The sequence below is a fragment of the Falco rusticolus genome, chromosome 6, assembly GCF_015220075.1.
Source record: "Falco rusticolus isolate bFalRus1 chromosome 6, bFalRus1.pri, whole genome shotgun sequence".
NCBI lineage: Eukaryota > Metazoa > Chordata > Aves > Falconiformes > Falconidae > Falco > Falco rusticolus.
Genome location: NC_051192.1, coordinates 63137815 through 63152953, shown reverse-complemented (window position 1 = coordinate 63152953; position 15139 = coordinate 63137815). Strand labels below are relative to the sequence as shown.

Genomic DNA, 15139 nt, shown 5'->3' with positions numbered 1-15139 from the left:
AAGAGACCTGTTTGTTTTTCTTTCTTTAAAGATACTCGAAACGTGCCGCTGAACCTGATGGTAAGAGCCCTCCCTACCACGGAGGGTGGCTGCCAGCACTGGAGCGGGAGAGGGAGAGACTCTTTCCCTCCTGTTTCAAATCAGAGGGAAATGTGGAACAGGTCTGAACACAGTGAGGGCACATTCCACATCCCAGTCATATATGCACAATGAAATGAGAAGCGTCTGTGTATCTTCATTCCTCTAGCAGCTTCTCTGAAGTAACTTGTGTGTGTGTAATCTTACTTGTGATGCAGATTAATTTGCTCCATCTACCTGTTACATCAGTCCTTACAGTGTGTGTTTAGTTGATTTGTTTTGCAGTATGTGTGTATTTTAAAAACAGCCTCTTCAGCAAAAAGAATCTTGTCAGTAGTTGATGCCCCTTCTTACAAAAGAACTGCCACTAGCAATGGATTATTAACATGTCTTAAACGAACAAAACCCAGGTTAGGTGCTTAAACAGCCTTTTCAAGATTTTCCTGTTTTGCCAGTTCTCAAAACCACTAAAGTAAGGAGTTGAATTCAAAATAATCTGCACAGAGGGAATTACTGTTTTGTTCCTGAGGTAATTTTCTTCCCTGCAAGCTTGCACTTAAAGGCCTGGATTTAATAACACTTTATTAACCTGATAGTCTTAAGATCAACAATCTGTATCAGAGAACTTTTTCTTAAAGAATATTTATAAATAGTGGATTATTTTACTTATAAGGTAGAGCTGCTTAATTGATTAAATTCAAGCAAGTGTAAATGTTTGGGTCAAAAGCAATTTTGCTAGATTTAGGGATGTTCATTACAAGTGTCACAAAAATTAGTCTTTCTCTAAGCCCTAATTTCTAGAGTTGCGTGGTTGCAAAAATTTTATATAATTTCTCAGAAAAAAGATGCAGAGATTTTTGGTTTCATTTTCATGTCTGATGATACAAAATTTATATATGATGGCATGAAATTTGTAATGCATCTTAGGGTCTTTCAAAAATTGAACTCAGTAAGTTGCATCTTCAAGACCTTTTTTTTTACATTGGGAGAATGATACACATTTAGAAATTTGAATACTGTGAATTCCTGTCTTATTTAATCTGCTTGGCATTTGTTTTTATGTCATATCTGTGGTACACTGCTGTTTGATATTTAAAGAAACTCAATCAGTATGTAAAATCTTTGTATCTGCATATTTTGGATATTAGACACTGTCTGCTAGCTTAGGTACAAAAACTTATCTTTTATGATAATGATAATAAAGAATGTGCCTAATGTCTTAGATCTTAAGTAAAGTTTGCAAGGCAGGAGATGGGAGATTTCACTGGCTATAGCTGTTTTTAATAGTATTGATCTGTCTAACACTTTTGGCAAAATATCAGCAGTTGCTGCCTGTGCTGCTGTCCTAAAGTATATGTTGAAATGACTACTGAATTTTTTTCTTTGTAATTTATCAAGAGCAGCAAACAAATTTTCATGGTTTCAAAACTGTGAAATCATTTTTCAGACTTGGGCTTCTCTGGTTTGGAAATACTTGGGTCCTTCAGCACAATGTACCTGGTTTTTCAGGTTACATGTGATCCTTTGATAAAAAGCTGTGTATAAATTGTGTAATAGAGAAGGCAGTGCTCAGCACCTTTTTTCTAAAAGGCTAGGCAAGAATTAGTTCATCAGCTCGTTGTGAATGAAGACTTGATAAAGAATGCGTCTAAAAATGTATAGGTAATACAAAGAACCTGTGCATTTCCAGTGTCACAAGTACTGTGAAGCATCAATTTCCAGTTCACGCTGCTCTATTGCAGTAGACAGTAAGGTTCTGAAAACTAGGAAGTCTGGCTGTGTATGATTTCTGGAATGTGTTACTCAAAACAGTTAATAGGTAAGGTGAAACCATGCTGACTGCTGGCTTTGTGTATGCATGACTTCAGCAAGTGACTCTAAGGGCTAGTTTATCAACTGAAGACTGTTAAGGTTTCATTTTTGAGGATATTGTATACATGTATTAAATCAACAAATTAACTGGTTAATACTGATACTTTGAGCATTTGTCTTAAATGCTTTTCCCAGCTAATCTGGTTCTGGAATGGATTGTGCAACTACTTGCATGAAGCCAGCTTGAGTCTCCCAAGCTTCGTGCTCTCTTGGAAGCAGAGGCACGGGGGAGGCAGTGCAGAAGCACAGGAGGTGGGGGCTAGTGTGATTTGTTAGCCTGAGCTCAGCTCTGTGGAAGCACAGATAGCTGTTCCCAGATCCCACTGGGAAATCTTTTGCAGTTACCGTTAACACTGTTGGCTGCCAGTTTTGTAATTCTTAGTTAATTAGCAGGTATCTAATAGTGTCTTAGAAGTTTAGTTAGTGAGGCCTTGCTTTCAGTGGCGGAGTGGAAAAGGCTTGTTAGGTGAGGAAATCAATAGGATGTTGGACAATTGTAAGTGTATAATTTACCAATGTGTCTCTGTGGGCAGTGGTATTGCCTTAAATCAGTGTTTTCAGAACTTGGATTAACTGACCTCTGTCAGTTGCAGAGTATGATTTATTTTTTGTATCAGTTGAAAAGACTGATTTTTACTGGTTTATGTGGTTGTGTACACAATTACAGACCCCAGATCTTGACTTTTGAGATCACCAGAAGCACCTGCATTGCAGTTTGGGAATTGGTGCCTATTCAAACAGTTGGAGAAAGAGAATCTGATCCTTTGCTCTTGGTAGTGGAGAAGGGATTAGGAAAGGCATGCTTGTGGAGCACAACATGATTTCAAAGGAAAAGGAATCATATAATTTCTGCATTGTTCTCAGATTAGGATGTTGCTTAGCAAAATGTTGGGAATGTTTAGCTTCTGCTTAAGCAAAATTACAAGTGAGCAGTATATGTCACAGGCCCTTACAGGTTACTGTTTAATCTTTGCACGTATGATAGTGACTAAGATAAACAAGTTTTAATTGATGGAGTACAAAGCATGGTCACATGACTGGGGGAGGGGTTGCTTGAAATCAGTAATCTAGTTTGACATGCAGTCTTTTTAGTTGACTGTTTCTATTAAAGGTCCCAGGATCTAAAATGTCTGGTGACCGTTCTTAAGCTGTGAACGCTTAAAAATTTGGTTTCAGTACTGCTAATATTTAGAACATACACTTCTCTCTCTTTATGTGCTATAAGTTAAATAAAATAGTCCCTAAAGTGTAATGGAGTTTGCAAAGTGGACCTAATAGATGTGATCATTATAGATTTTTAGAAATTTCTTCATAGAATGGTTTAATGAGTAGAATCCAAGTATGCCACTTCTTTTTGCAGCATGGGTTATGTTTTTACAATAAAGACTGGAACTGAGGCCTATAAAAATCCTACCTGTTTATTTCTGTTCTAACTGTTGATCATGGTCCAGTGCTTGTGGACCAAGAAGGAAGGGGGGGGGGGGGCGGTGGGGCGCACTGTCAGTTGTGTAGCCTATTGTATAAACAGAGAGTAGCAGACAGTTCATGTGCTTATGCCATTTCCATGTAAGTCAGGACTTGAGGTGCAGAGTTTATCCTGCCTGCTTAAATTTCACTGCATGTTCAGGTTTCCCTATAAAGAGGGAAGAACGGAAACAAGGCGGCAAGTTTAATAAGTTACTGAAACAGTGTCCCCAGCATAATAGCACTTGCTACTGGGTTGAATGTGTTCTAAGTAGTAGACAGGATGAATGCATGGTGGAAAGATGTAGAACATACAACCGAAAGAAACAGTATAGTGATACCAAAGATGGTCTTAGTTCTCTGGATAGAAATAGATTTTAATTGTTTGGGGTCTGTTTAAAAGCCAGTCTCCAGAAATTTCTCTAAAATCCCTGAAATTAATGTGAAAGCCATAACTTGTAATTTCAGGTCTCTACTTGCCTTTGTTCTATAGGTCCTGTTTCATGATAATTGCACCTCAATGAATACGTTATTTTACAAATATTTTTTTTTTTTTGTGATTTCCACTCCTAGGAATGCAGTATGTCATCTCAGTATCAAATCCTTTTCTTCCTCACTGTCACTTAAAAAAACTTGCATTATATCAGAAATGGTAACAATTTCTTGCCACCTAAGGCAATCCCATGGTTTTCAGCTGGCTTGGAGAGGCATGAGGGATCGATGTTTATTGAATTTCATTCCCTCTATCTTAAAATTCTGTAATTCTCTCTGCTCCATTTTGGTTCTGCAAAGCTAACTAGGGCAAGCAGTAATAACAGCTTGATAGGGTGGGCGAATGTGAGACTGGATACATGCATACAGATGTGTGTGTTTAAAATTTGTTTTTTCCCCATCATGAATTTTTTGCTTGTTAGGTCTTTAGGCCTGGAGTTCTGTCTTCCTATACTACATGATTTTGACTTGCTTTTGAAAGCTATGTGAAGAAGGTGTTTTCGTAGAAGCAGCAGGAAATGTCACATATTGTGGTGTTTTGGGAAATTTACTTTTATTTATGTGTTTCTTTTTAATAAAATATATCTTTGTGCTCACTATAACATGCTCTTTGGTAGAACATATTTGCAGACTTCTCTTACCTCATGGTTAAATACAGTTCCATAAATGCATGTTTAAAACTTTTTTTGATGTTCCACTTCTGCTTCCTTTTTGGAATCTTGATTGTCTGTCATCAGCATCCAAAGAGGTTAGATTTCTGGAAAAGTCATTATGACACAAATGGCATGATGATTTCAAAAGGAGTGTGGGAACTTTTTTTTAGGGGGGAGGAATATAGAGGATGGAAGTTGCAGAAATACAGGAGCTAAGCTGTAGGTCTTCAGCTGAACCTTTGTGTATATTTTAAAATACAGAACTTAAACCTTTAAAGTACCAACAATTTGCAGTCGGTTAAAACGGTTTCAAGCCATGTAAGTAGATTGCTGTGCACCTTACGTTGGTGCATCTGATGATCCATCTGCTTCCTATTACCAAATGCCCCCATTCCCCATAGAAGTATCGATGGAAAATAGGTACATTTCTGAGGTATTTTACTAACTGTGGCTTTTGTCCTTTGATTTTTCTTCAGCATTGCTGCATTCCTCAGAACCATCTTGTCTGAATTTAGTGTGTTTTGCGCTGGTAAAAAAAGAGAGCAGATGTGCAAGTGGCTAATTTTGCTTTAGACTTAACCCACCTTCACTTCCTTTTTTCATCCTCATGTTGTTATCTGTTTACCATAATTTACAGCAATTTTAGCTAGGTAAAGGTGAAGCCTTCATTCTGAATGACATTGCAAAGTCACAGAACAAAAGCCTCTAATCCCTGCTCCAAAGCGTTTACAATCCACATGTCAGGTGGACATGGTTGACGAATACAGGTGGAAGAATCCAAGAAAACTTGGTGCACCTGACTACTGTACTGTTTGTAGCTGAACCAGTGTGAGGTGGTTTCTTGTTATTCATATGCATTTGAGTAGTGGTTCTTAAATGTTTTGGTTCAACTCTTAAATCTTCTAATTTTTTATAATTTGCACCTGCCATCTTTGTGTGTATGTATATATATGTTACACACAACCATTCTCTATCTAAACTCCTGCACCCCAGCTTCTGAGCCTCACTCTTAACAACCCATGCGATCTGCCTGCTCTCAGAAACAACCTTTGTGCCTGAAGCTCCAGAAAAGTTGGGCCTAACCCTATTTAGGTTAGCTCTTCCCTCTATTATCTTGGGTATCAAGTTTCTCTATACTTTCTTGATGTTTGCAGTCTCCTTATCTCTCTTGATTTCTGGAAACTGCTTTGCTACAGAGGTTGTTGGCACTTTGCCGTAGCTCCATGGAGCTCCCTAGCCTTGCCCCCCTCCCTGTCCATGGTGCTAGGGCTCAGGTGGGCTTCACGCCAAACTGGGTTCTCTCTCCTGGATGGGCTAGCAGCAAGTCTTCACCTGCCCTCAGTCCTCACTGGCTCTAAATAAATGTTACATTCTTCATGAAGTTGGTAGAGAGGGAAGAAGAGACATTCTCTGGATTAAATATTTCTGCAGCTTCTCCAGCTGTAGGGGTATCTTCCATCCTTGCTCCCCTGCCCATTCTGTGTTTAGTGATCTGTACAGGTCAGAAGAATTTGTGGATGCTGTAAAACCTAAGTGTTGGTAGGAAAACATGAAGGTGTGATTCTGAAAGAACAAATGGGTATTTGTGGATGGAGTTAGTCTGATTGGAGAGAAGGGGAGTCCTAAGTGAACAAGAGGTGATTGATGTTTCCTATTAAGGATTAGAATCAAAACGGACTGTTTTAAATTTGATGCAAAGGAGAGTGCTGTTACAAGTATTGCACAGAAGACTAAAGGTTTAATATTGTGAGTGGATGTGACTGAGGAAGACTGTATTTATCAAGGCTGGAATGTTGAAATAATCAAAATTAAATGATGAGATCATGGATAAAAAGCTTAGAGGGAAAGGCTATATTTTAGAGATACTATGGAGAAGGGATCTGCATAGTTTAAGAGAACCTGTTGGTTGTAGTCTGGTAAAGCAGGCTGTCTGCTAACATCACAAGCATGGAGGAATAGTGCAAGAGGAATTGACAAGAGCTGTATTTTGGCCACCTTACGGTCAGGCATCTGTGACAACAAGCCCAGATGCTAACTTTTACAGAAGGAAGCAGACAGAGACAGGAGAACATAATGTGAGAATTGCTGATTTAAATGCAGGAATCAAATGGATGTTGTGGATGAGACTGCAAACAAGGGAAGCGTTTGTTGAGTCGTTGCGACTCTGTTCATTGTGTACGAAAAACAAAACAAAGAAATTAAAAGCAAAAACAAGGCAAAACAAGCAAAAGAAATCAAAAAGAAATATTAAGGGAAAGAATCACCAAACTGAGAGCTGGTGAGGTCAACAGAACTGAGGACTTTACGTACTAAAGCATGAAGAACGTTCATGAAGTATCCCAAGAAAAGGGAAAGTTATGGGAAAAACTGTGGACTTGAAAGACCCCAAGAAGAATGTCACAAATTAGCTAAGCCTATCAGAAATGGGAAAAAATCGCCAGGTAGTCAGAGGAAAGTTTTGCACTTAAAAGTATGTATAAAGATAAAAGACAAATTTGCAAAAGTGAAGTTTCTTTAGGAGTGACAGCAGGCAGTAAGGAAAACAAAAAATGCTCTTTAAGCACACAGAGTTGTGAGGAGAAAAGGAAAGGATAATAGGCAGTTAGAATGTGGTAGTATTAAAGATAATGTAGGTATTGCCAAATCTAAGTAAGTGCTCTGCTGCAGTTTTTGAGCTCAAAGTGTGGGAGAAGGTAGAATGGATAGTGGGAATAGAGATGCAAACAAGCAAAGTATTAAACAAAACTGGGAGCTTAAAGCACTCTGTTGCAGCTGGTTATTTACCAGGATTCTGAAAGGACTAGGATGATAACTGGCACATACTCCTAACAAATCCTCAGAAGACCAGGAAGATACCTGATTTAAGCACCGATGGTTAAAAAAGCAGGGATGGAAAGAAGAGCAGAAGTATTTACAGCTACTAAAAATGATTGCAGTGGATGCAAAAATGCAGACCATGACTGTTACATTGAGGAGAAGAGATGTTCTTACTCAAAGATTGCAAGTATCCCTGGCTGAGTGGCACGCTAGCAAAGTAACCAGTTCCCTTTCCTGCTTTCAGAAATGCTTGAAAAATAGTATAAACAAGTATTTACAGCAACTGCCATGCTATGCAAGAAGACATTACTATCACATTTATTTTCATTTTTTAAGCTGAAGCATAGTCAGATGTGCAAGAACTTCACATCAGGATAAATTGTGTGGCTCCTTGTTTACTCTTGCATTGGTGCTGGCAGTTTCTTATAGAAAAACAAGAATTACTGAGAATCATACTTGTAAAGCTGTAGAGGGTGGTTACACCCAGGTTCCATATAAAGTTAAAATCTCTGGTTTGGTCCATTTTAACTGAGACAGGTTGGGTTTGGGGTTTTTTTTGTTTTCTTTAGCTTAAACACAGCTGGAAAATGTAGATCAAGTTGTGGGACAAACATAAGTTTAATGTTCATAACTACTGGGTTTATTGCAATCTGATGGTAGGATTGTTTTTCTTTTATTTCCTAGCCTTTTCCCCATGCAGTCTCACATTTGTTAGCATCAAGCTCTTCTGTATGCGCAATGCTTACTGTAGTTGCATGTAGTTATGTAGGTACTCACAGTGGGGACAGAGATAGGAGCTCGAAGAGTTTTGGTATTAGATACAAGATTTTCTGTGGTTAAGATCACCATCGGCTTCTTTTATTTGGACTAAACCCAGATTTCTTTCATGATGTTTACATCAATGTAGGGATTAAGGGGGGGGGGGAGTAAATTCAGCTAGGAAACAACAAAAAATGGGAACACAAGAAAAAGTGAGATTCAGAAAGTAATAGCTTCAATGTCTAAGAAGTCTGAGAGAGTCATCCAGAGGCAGAAGTACTGTGATGATGTATGAAGAGTGGAGGGTCAGGAATTGGCAGAAACATTAAGGAGGGGATAAGGAAATGCATCAAAAGTCTAAGGAAGTTCAGAGGCATCAGAATTGACAGGAACTGGAAAGGAATGGGGAGTGTGGCAGTGTTTATGCAGGAAACAGGATGAAAACACCAGGCAGAGAATATGGAGGGAGGGCTAATGTGAAAAGGATCAGTATAGGAAGGAGGCAGGCAGGGATGGTCATGGAGGAAAGTGGATAATGGTATCATAGCTACAACCTACCCTGTAGTTTAGGGGAGTGGAAGAAGAGTTCTGCATGTTATACATCTAGAAAATGGGATGTAGTACTAAGTATTATGCAGACTTTATTAGCTGTTGTATATATCTCAATTTTATTTGGAAAAAGAAAATAATTTACCATATGGGGGAGAATTTATTGATGGAGGAACTGAGATACAGCACTGTAACTGAATAGCTTTTTTCTTACAAGCATTGCCGCTTTGCAGGAAATAAGCTGGCGTAGTGCAATTTGGTGCTTTTCCTCTAGAGCAGTAGGCTTTGTTTTCAAGTATGTAGATGTTGGATAGAATTTGAAAAATTTGCTACTTTGTATATGTGTATGCTGTTTCACAACAATATTTACTGTGCAATGCAGTGAAGTGTATTTCTTTGGAGTATGTTCTTTGAAGAGGTGGCTGTAAAACTTACTGTGATAGAACCTATAGTTTAAATTCTAGCATCTGACTTACTAAACCAAGAAGAAAGAGAAAATTGAGAGGGAAGGCTGAAACTGCTCCTCATTGTCTTGGAGCAGTATGGTGTATAGAACCATCTGCTGTTTGTGGACGCCTCAGCTATCCCTGATTAAAGATGAGATTATCAATGTAGTTCCAGTACTGAAATCTATAATTCTTTCTAAGCATTATGCTAAGTATGCATGTAGATACATCAAAACGGTTGAAGTGATTAGAGCTGAACAAATTACTTCCACATTCCTAAAAGCTTTGTTCTACATTTAGAAGGCATATAGAAAGGGGAAAAGGTAGTGAAGGGATGCAAACATTAATATGGACTATTTTCTCATGTTAAATGGTTTCTAGTCTTTATTTAGTGAAAGATTTTTTTCCTAGGATACGCAATTTCAAGGAAACTTCGATTGTATTCTGAGTAAGTCAACTTAGAAACAAATACATTTTACTAATCATTTTAATCCACTTCAATCAAACAGGATTACTGTTTGGCTATAGCAATAGGAGTGGAAATTTCCTTAGCTCATGCAAATACAGAGCCCCTGCTCTGTTGTCACATGCAAAACATGCAGTATAGTCTTGCAAAGCACATGTTTTTAATAATTTGTTTGTTTTCCAGAACTGTAGGTGTATGTTGTGCAACAACAGAAAAATACCAGTAGAGTCCTCCTACACTTAGAGCTCCATGTAGACTAGATGCTAGCTGTGCTGAAGACGGTAGCATTGAAGAAGCAATGAAGGAGTAGATCTTTTGTAAGCTGCTTTCTGTTTGATGTTATTCATTCTTTTGCTCAGCTCATTCTCTTCTGTTGCTTAACTGCTCTGGTTGTGGATGACAAGCTTTTCATGTAAGTATATTCAGTCAGTCTTCTCTGTGCGATGGATGGAGTGGTAGTGTTTGCCACTGCCTTCCCTGTTCCCCAAGCCATATAGATGTGGTGATGGTGCAAGGACACATTGGTTACATGTAGATTCAGGTGTTTGTCTCTTCAGAATCTAAAGGATAAAACCAGGCAAAACTTTGTTACTTTTCCATAAACTTAATCTCTGCTCTATCTAGATGTTTCCTGTTCTTCTAAGAACACAACAAAAGTGCTGATAGGCCTGGATGTGCTTCTCTGTTCTAAACTGCTTCAGTTTTAAATGCAGAAGTTGTTCAGTGTTTCGACTTAAGGAGCAGCTGTATATGATTTTACTTTCCCAATGCTCATTGGTATAGAGAAGTATGGTTTGCTCCATTTTATAGATACCATCTATGTATGTGAACTCCCTAATTATTTTGGCAAGGGTCACCCTGGGGGGAAAGCTGCTTTTTTTTTTTTTTTTTTTTTTTTTTTATTTACATCAAATATGTTGTAAATGGGTGGTGTATGTCTCTGGTTTGGTACGCTAATAATTTTGTGACTTAAGATGCACTTAAACTTCTAGGAAACTGTCCTTAGTGACAGGAGTGCCTGAACTGTTAATTTTAGTTATACCTAAAGCTGTTGAAATTCCAGCAGAATTTAAGATCATTGTTTTCAAGATTGTAATAGTGTCTTGAGATTTGTCTGGTTGGGCACCTAATATGAATTACAACATATGACAGTTTGGATGCATTCTTTCATTTAAAAATCAAATTCCCAAATGGAAATTCATAGAATATTATGTTTATGCGTTTGTACAACAAGAACTCAAGCTGTGTACCGATAGCTACAGCATGACAAAGCTTCAACAAAATGAAGTTAATGCAATTTCTTTTTTCCATTTAACCAAAAGAGGAAGATACTGCTGTTATTGAATGTTTGATTGCTGTAAGCTGGCTAATTTTATATTTGCATTAGCTGCTGTTAATTATACTATCATGCATTTACTTTTTAATGAGGAAGAAATTTATTGATACTGAGAGACCATGCAGAGATATTCAAAGGTGGTATACCGAATTATAGAGAGGGTGGAATAAAAATCACGGCTGAAGTCTGGAAGCAACTAAAGAATAGAAATAATTTTACAATGTTACAAGAGAAAATAGGTTTATCATTTGACAGTGGGCTTTCATTTGAGAACTGGTGAATGAAACCAAAAGGTTAACTATACAAAATGTATTAAATTGTAAAAGGAAGCAGCTCTCCACTGTAGAAAACTAAGCTGTAGTAATTAATATGCCACCAGTGTTATAGGAAGATGCCTTTTGTAAATCTCTATCCTAGTAATAGAGAGGTGATGTCTAATATGTTGCTTTGCCTCTGCTTATCCTAATTTTGACAGCTGGTTCAGTGTTCCCCTAGGAATAAGTAGTACATTTGAGGTGATTTGTCTTCATCTCTTCTGGAGTCCCCTCTAGTTACCTAACATTCTTTATTGTGGGAGTATGGTGTCCTAAAAGTTGCTTGTGTATCATGAACTAGATAAAGTTTGTGTGCCTTTTTATTCCCTTTCAGAATGGCCACCTCGCCAAAGATCTTTGTAATGTACAGGTTTTATTGTTTCTGTTAAGAAGCTCTCAGAGGCCTGTTAAGACTGATATTTGGTTGTGCAACATTGGTATAGATGCTTCTTGGTTAATTTCTGGTCCCTAGAATTATTGGATAAATGCTGAAAAAGTCAAAGGAGTGCTGGATGGGGAGATACAGGTCTGTTTATGACAGGCGTCCTCAAACTTTTTAACCAGGGGGCCGGCACGCGGATGAAGTGGCAGGCAGTCATCTGTGGCTGCTTGGTTTCCACACACCCCCCCGGCCCCAACCCCCGGCGGGGGGGTTCTGTAAATACCGGGGGCCAGACTGAGGACCCTGGGGGGCCGTATCCGGCCTGCAGGCCGTAGTTTGAGGACCCCTGGTTTATGACATCCAGTTGATCTATGCACACACCACAGAGGTTTTGATTTTTAGGGTAGACTAAGTGCATCGTATATAGGGAAAACTTACTGTTTAGTTTTTCATCATTTTATAGAGATTGCAGCTGGAATGTATGCCTGGTTCAAGTAGAAGGTTTGAAGACTACTAAAACTGAATTAGGCCATCGATAGACCAACTTTTGAGTTGTGGTGTTTCATTTGTTGATTACTCCTGTAAATAACTAAAAACTCTCTATTCAAAAAGCTTGTCAAATGGAGAATAAAAGGGCATTATGTTCTGCAAAGATTAATTCTTGTTGGCTCTGATGGTGTATAAAAGGATTTAATACTAGGGGAAAGAGTACTAAATTGAGGAATCTGCAAAAGGAAAATCCTTCAGCCTAGCTCATCGTAAATACTGTTGAGTAATACAGGGGGAGGATCAGCCTCTTCCAGCAGCTGGGCTCCAAACCATGAAGGGCTTTGAAGGATGTTGACAGCAGACAGAAATGCAAAAACAAATCTAGAGAAAAGTCTCTGGCAGGCTGAGGACCAGAGAATTTTGACACGGGTAAAGGGATAGTGAAGCTTATTGGGTGTTCAAGGCAGTCGTCATTGGAGTTTTCATTGATATCACTTTGTTTTACAGAATGATGTATCTTAGGGTGTTGAAGCATGTAATACTAAATACATGATATCAATATAAGGAATTGGCTAGTGCAACTGGAAGATTAAACAATAAATAAGGGAGTTTTATTTACACAACCTTTTGTTTAAAAATGAACCACTGTAAAGAGTAAGTGCATCAAGTCTATTCTGTTGCTTACGAGATCTGTATTTAAAGTCCAGTCATCTTGTCTTTGAAAGCAGATGGCTGTAATATTGGTGGTGAAGTTATGAAAAGAGAAGGAAAACATATTTTGCAGTATAAAAATTGTTTAATGCAGGAGGTGGATGTGTTCTAGAGAAATATTTGGCATAAGTGGCCTCTATTCTTTTCTCTTAGGCAAGAGGTTTTATTATACAAAAATGCTTGTTGTCTTTCTGCCTACCCCCCCACCTTAAGTAGTTGTTGTATTTCCAACTTATTAGCGTACCAAACCAGAGACATACCACCCATTTACAACATACTTTATGTTTAAAAAAAAAAAAAGGCGAGAGGAAATTGAATGATTAATACACAGATACAGCACCTTTTTTGTCAGTGTGCAAGGGTATCATGTAGTGACTTGTCTTAATGATGCAACATTTTGTAGGCTCTGAACCTCTGATTTGGAATTTCTCTTTACTGATAGAAGTGGTTTGTTAGAGTATTCTGATTTTTAGGCATCGCTTCTTTGTTTTTATAAAAAATAAAGTAATTGTACAAAGTCATCATGCTCAAGTGTGTTTTTCTATACAACATTGAGCAGCATCAAATTTTCCAGCTTCTGCCTTTGCAACAGAATTACCTTTTATTTACAAATATTAATTTCCTAAAGCAGTGGTATTACCTTTCTACCGTGCATACCCATAGCTTTATGCACAATAGTTTAGAGCCAAAATGTTTACTACTTTTTTCTGCCACACAGACCAGTGCTTGTTCAAACAGATTGCCTTGGCATTGGGCCCATAAGAACCACAAACCCAGATGCTGGAGAAATAATGCTTTTGTGGAAAGGGACTTTGCAGAGACAATTTTGCTATAAACCTGTCCTTTTTATTGCGTGTCTGTCTCTGTACCTTCACAGTCTGTTAAATAGACAGGTCTCATGCCTAAGAGCTTATTTATGCAAATTAACTGTCATAGCTACTGTTGAATATAATGTTCTGGAACATTTCTTCACGTGCACACTCCAAATAAAGTACCTAAAATGTAAGTTTTTAAAGTTACTATTCTTCTAGAATACATGCAGAGGGTAGAATGTCTTTCCCCAGACTATGCCTGTGAGTTTTTTTCCACCCTTTGTATCAGTCCCTCCCTGAGTGTCCCAAGTGATCAGTGGAAGGAAACTGGAGAGGGTTTAGAAAAGAAAGTAATAAATGGAGGGAGGAAATGACATAATAGGAAAACAGAAGGAGGATTTTGGAGGGGAATAACACATTTTAGGAAGTTTTATACCACCTTCTGTAACAGAAAAGTGGATTGAGGCCAGCAGTGTAGACATTTAATTTCTAACAGAAAAATAACAAACTGAGATAGAATGTCTGTGGATGTCTCTGATCTTTTGAGTCAGAGAGGATTAATTACAGCAAGTATCAGATTGCTGTAAAGATACACCAGAAAAGCCAAACAATTGTGCTTGCTGGATATGAGTATTCAAAACTTTCTATTGCTGCTTTTTAATTGAAATCAGTCCAGTAAGGCACAAGAGCTGATTCTTGCGCTGCTGTCTCTACGGTAATTATTTAATCACTTCAGTTTTCCTTATTAACTGGCAAAGTTTCTTCCTGCATCCTTTTGGTTTTGGGAAGGACATTCCTATTTGTGTTCAGCAACTGCAGCAACCTCTAGCATTATTTCTCAGAAATACTGGAATGGGTAAAGTACAGAAGGATTTATGGCTGTTGAGTAGCCCCATATTTTAAAGCAAATTGTGAAAACTGAGAATGAGATTACATTTTCTGTTAAAGATATAACGGTTAAGATAATTGTTTGTATCGGATCTGAAGTCACTATGGTAATATTTTATATGTATCTATGTTTGTTAGATGGGGAAGAACATAGGTTCCTGTCTCCAGGATTATTTTTCACATAGCAGGAAGATTTATTTCCCAAAATTTTGTTACTACTTCAGCAGTACTTCCAAACATTTTTTTGTTGTTGTTGTACTTCCAGTAGACTCTATTTCTTAAAAAATACTGAACAAAAAAAAAAGAGAAAGAAAAAAAATGGTTACCTTGAGACTTTTCACAAATCCAGATCCAGTTCTGTGAAGTTTCAGCAACCCCCCCATCTAAATAACCAAAAATGTGAAATAGTTAATTTTAGCCTTTCTAAAATGAAGCTGCAGTTGGTAAGAAGAAAGGAATGTATTAGAGGCTTTCAACTGTTTTAAATAAAAAATAAAGATGATGACTGACTCCTTCCCCTTCCTCCCTCACTGCTTCCCACAGTAGGCTGTCGTGCAGTCATGCAGGCACTCATACTGAGCTGCGAGAAGTCTTTTCTTTCCCTCGTAGAG

At 38.0% G+C, this 15139-nt stretch overlaps 1 protein-coding gene across 4 annotated transcripts in view; it reads left to right on the top strand.

Annotated features, from left to right (window-relative positions):
- Nucleotides 1–15139, top strand: part of ASAP2 (ArfGAP with SH3 domain, ankyrin repeat and PH domain 2) — a 96923-nt gene that overhangs the window by 2651 nt on the left and 79133 nt on the right. The gene's annotated exons all lie outside the window — the stretch shown is intronic.